We start from the raw sequence: 5,249 nt of genomic DNA, 5'->3' as shown, positions 1-5,249 counted from the left end.
TTTGAATTTGTTTATTTGTTTAAAAAAACATTTCCATAACAATGCAATATCACCTTATAAGAAAAAGTTGGAAGCTTAAAAATTCAAAAATTTTGTCAAGTATTGCATTAATTAATTAATTAATTATTTGTTTGGTTTAATTGCACTGAAGGTCACAAAAGAATATTGGGTAAAAATAGAAAACACAAACAATTGATCATATTTTGTTATATGAGGTGTTAACTATGAAAAGTGTTAAGTCTGTCTGGTTCACTTAGAATATTTTTTAGGTGGCACAATAAAGAGGCTATAAATTAACCTTACAAAGAATATATTATACAACTATTTTGCGATAACTTTCATTTATTGGAGAGCAGAGCAGGGAATATAAAGAAGTACTACAGGATTTTACTTCTATTGCGAACCAAGCCTGTGTATGTTCATTTATTTGTGTCCAGGTTTTTATGGCTTGTATGTTTGCTGCCCAGTAATAAAACTGAAAATTAGGTAAAGCCATGCCACCTTCTGCCTGAGGTGTTTGTAGGGTCGCTCTTCGGATACGTGGGTGTTTTGAGTTCCAAGTGAATGAGGTCATTATTGAATCTAACTGTTTAAAAAACGATTTATTGATATATATTGGAATGTTTTGAAATAAAAAGAGAAATTTAGGAAGGATATTCATCTTAACAATGTTAATTCTTCCGGCTAGAGTGAGATGAAGGGTTGACCATCTATGCAAGTCTTGCTTAATTTTTTCCATACAGACGCCAAAATTTTATTGATAAAGAGCTTTATGTTTACTTCTGATATTTACCCCTAGGTATTTAAACTGATCTGCTATGGTAAAAGGTAGGGTGTCTAATCTAATATTATATGCTTGTGAATTCACTGGAAAGAGTATACTTTTATTCAGATTAATTCTAAGACCAGATATCTTTTGAAATTCTGTTAGTGCTGTTAAAACAGCGGGGACAGTGTTTTCTGAGTCTGATATATAAGACCATATCATCTGCATATAGAGAAATTTTCTGTTCCAGTCCTTCTCTGACAATCCCCTTTATTTGATAAGAATTTCGGCAGTGAACCGCCAGTGGTTCAATAGCGATTGCAAACAACAGTGGCGACAAGGGACATTCTTGTCTGGTACCACGTTCTAGTTTAAAGTAGTCTGAGCAAATGTTATTAATACAAACTGAAGCTTCAGGATTGGTATACAGTAGTTTGATCCAAGCACAAATATTCTGGCCAAACCCAAATTTCTCCAATGCAGTGAAAAGGTAATTCCATTCAATCATATCAAATGCCTTTTCTGCGTCTAATGATAGTAATATCTCTGGGGTGTTTGATTTTGCTGGTGAATATATAACATTAAACAAGCGTCGGAGATTTGAAGATAGGTGTCAGCCTTTAATAAATCCAGTTTGATCTTGTGATATTACAGAGGGCAGCACTTTCTCCATCCTTCTAGCTAGGATTTTTGTGAGTATCTTAACATCATTATTCAGGAGTGAAATTGGTCTATATGATGCACATTGTAACAAGTCCTTATTTTGTTTAGGAAAGACAGTGATTAATGCTTGTCGAAATGTTTGAGGTAGTATTTGGTTGTCTCTAGCTTCTGTAAATGTTGCCAATAAGAGGGGAGCTAGCTGAGTGGAGAATTTCTTATAAAATTCTACGGGGTAACCATCAGGGCCTGATGATTTCTCGCTTTGTAGTGACTTTATAGCGTCTAGTAATTCTGTTAGCGTTAGAGGTTTATCCAGTTCCTCAGCATTTAAAGCATCTATTTGTGGTATCTGTGAAGTATCCAGAAATGCATTAGATTGTGTGTTGTCTTCTTTGGGCTCAGTGGAATATAAAGACTTATAGTAATCTCTAAATGTGTGCATTATTTTATTATGGTCGATGATTTCTTCTCCATTCTTGTTGGTGATTACTGGTATTGCATTGTGAACTTCTTGTTTATGAATTTGTTGAGCTAAAAGCTTATTAGCTTTTTCTCCGTGTTCATAGTAATGCTGTCTAGACTTATAAATAAGTTGTTCAGTTTCTTTAGTTGTTAAGATGTTAAGTTCTGTATGTAGGGCCTGCCTTTTCCTGTGGAGAACTTCATTTGGACGCCTGGCTTGTTCTTCATCTATTCTAGTAATTTCATTTCTTAGCTCTGACACTTTCTTGGTTTCTAATTTATTTCTGTGGGAAAGATATGAAATAATCTGTCCTCTTAAGAAGGCCTTTAGAGTTTCCACAGAGTGTTCCTGCAGAAACCTCTGTGGACGTGTTTGTCTCTAGGAAGAAGCTGATTTATTTGGATATAAATTCTGTGCAGTTCTCGTCTGCCAATAAAAGAGGGTTAAGACGCCATCTGCGAGGTGAGTGTGAGGGGCTTATTGATTTTGGCTCCAAGACTAGAGGGGCATTTGTCAGAGATAACAATTGTGTCATATTTGCATGATTTAATTGTAGGCAGGAAATTATCTATAAAAAAATAATCAATTCTTGAGTAGCTATAATGCACTGGTGAGTAGAACGAATATGTTCTTGAGTTTGGGTTAAGAAACCTCCAGGGGTCTGATAAGTTGTGATCATTCAAAAACTGTGTAATTATCTTTGCAGTATTAGATGTCATCCCCCCTGTCACAGGAGTCCTATCTAAGAGTGGATTTAAAACACAAATAAAATCCCCAGCCATTATAATTTTATGAGTGTTCACATTGGGAATGGATGCAAATAGATTTTGCATGAATTCCTTATCATCAACATTGGGTGCATAAACATTTATCAAAATCATTTTACTGTTATATAAGTTGCCCATGACCATCACATATCTCCCTTCAGCGTCCGACACTACATCTGATGCTACAAATGGAACTGTTCTATTTGAGAATTCCCACCCCTCTAGTTTTCTTTATAAAGCTAGAATGGAACATTTGGCCAGTCCAGTCTTTTTGTAATCTGAACTGATCCTTGGTTAGTAAGTGGGTCTCGTGTAGAAATACTATTTTAGCGTTTAAGCCTGTAAGGTGAGAGCATACTTTCTTTCTCTTTAATTCGTGATTCAGGCCTTTAACATTCCAGCTCACAAAGTTAACTGTCCCATCATGGAGACATTGATTCTGAGTTTTTAATGTCATTTATAGTTTTAATTGGTAATATGGCAGTTTTAATCTTAGTTTCAAGATTCCCCATGAGTTATTGCATTTTAGCCTATTGTTGCATTGATATTTATAATTATAAGAATTACAAGAATAGGTTAGATATAACCTGCTCTCCTTCTCTCCCCCCTTTATCCCCCCACCCCCCCATTTTGCCTCCCCACATGAGGCTAGATCCCACTTCGCGATGTTCCAGTCCTCTGACATACGAAGAGACAGAGCACGTCCAAAACAAAACAAACCCCACCCTGCAGCGGCGTTACAGAATTAAAACAGAGATATCTTTTGCAGTTAAATTCTTAATACTATCTGCCGAAGATGTTCTCATTAACAATATTTAAGCTTGAAATAATCTTCAGCGCTTTTAAGTTAAGATATTAAGATTAAAAAAAAAAATGAAACAACCCTGGGAATGATTTTAAAAACTAGTCTATGGATAAACCTGGTAATTCCTACTGTAATAGTATAATGGTAATAGTATAAATAGTAGAAAAAGCAATAAACCAAGGGTATGAAGTTAAACAGTCTACTTTAAGGTATAGTAAAATATAAAAAAAAAAAAGGAAAAAAAAAAACGAATCCTACTTTAATTACTTCCACATTTTCACACTCACGTCTATAACTATATAACTCTGATTAAAACATAAACATATAAAGTCCAGATAAAGAAAAGGAAAAAAAAAAAAGGGATGTATAATTATAATACCAGTCTCTTTAAACATGGATCCAGAGAGCAGATCATAGGTCCTTCCCGTGCCTTGATAGAATACGGCTCCTTATTAACTTTCAAAAAAGTGTCGGAAACAGCTTCTTTAGTTCTTTTTCTGCTTCTTCTTTGCTTAAGAAAATATAATGTTGATCTTGAACTTCCACTTTCAGTTTGGCGGGAAACAAGAGGCTGTATTTGATATCGGCTTTCCGTAGCAACTTTTTAATGTCGATGTAGGATCTGCGTTTTGCAGCTGTTGATGGGTGAGAAGTCGGGGAAAAATACGAGTAAGATTATTTTCGAATATAATTCTTGCTTGCGTCTGAGAAGTGCCATCACATTAAGCTTACATCGTAGTCGCTCGAAGCGGACAATAAAAGACCTAGGTTTAAAGGCACTTGGTATCTTTGTGCGATAAGCCGTGGCTATCTCAATGTCGAGTTTAAAGTCATCTCCAATTATTTTAGACAGTAATTCTACTGCAAATTTCACTGGGCTTGAGCTTGAGCTTTCTCATTTCTCAGGTATACCCTCAATTCTTATATTATTTCTTCTGCACCCATCCTCCAGGGCTGCAAGTCTGTCTCCAAGTTTTTTGCATTCCGAGTTCGCAGCTGTGGCTTTTTCATCGGCGTTAGACGCCAGTTGTTCCGCTGTTTCCACTCGAGCCGTGAGTCCCTGCTTAACGTCTTCCAGCTGATCTGAAACATCATTAATATGATCATCAAGCATTTTCAGTTTGGAATTAGTTTCTTCGATGTGTTCCACTAATTTCTCCAACATGCCTTTAAAGTTCACGTCAAAACGTTTAAATAGACACGTTTCCTTATCTTTGTTATCCTTCTTGAGCTCAATGGCCACCTTAAGATCATTCATGTTATCTTCTTAAGCTCATTCATGGCCGTAACCATGGCAGTGGCCAGTGTAGCAATCATCTCTTTCAGTTCGGACAGTTCGCTTCGGCTTTCGTGCTCCGCGAGTGGAAATGCAGCTCCTGTTACAGCAGGCGCTGCAGGCTCGCGATGAGTAGATGAGAGCACATCCTGCAGAGCCCTTTCTAGTCTCGAATGATCCTCAGAAATCGGCGATCCATCGCGACCTGTATCACATGCACCTTCGGTCCCATTTTCACTCTCGACTGGAGACGATACAATGGAGCGGGGTCCCAGGAATTCTGCGCATTCGTCTGCCTGTTCCAGGTCAGTCTCCGCGAGGCCATACCTTGCACTTGCACTCAGGCCAGAAGTCTGTCCAGACTTTGATACAGCTTTAAGTTTCTTTTCCGGTTCTTTCTGACTTTTTTTGTTACTCATGCTTGTATATTGTAGTGGAAGTTCCTTGGTTGGGTTAAATACAGGATACCTCTAAATAATATGAAATACGTGGGAAAATAAAGCCGCTGC

The sequence above is a fragment of the Erpetoichthys calabaricus genome, chromosome 17, assembly GCF_900747795.2.
Source record: "Erpetoichthys calabaricus chromosome 17, fErpCal1.3, whole genome shotgun sequence".
NCBI lineage: Eukaryota > Metazoa > Chordata > Cladistia > Polypteriformes > Polypteridae > Erpetoichthys > Erpetoichthys calabaricus.
Note: the sequence above shows the minus strand (reverse complement) of the source record.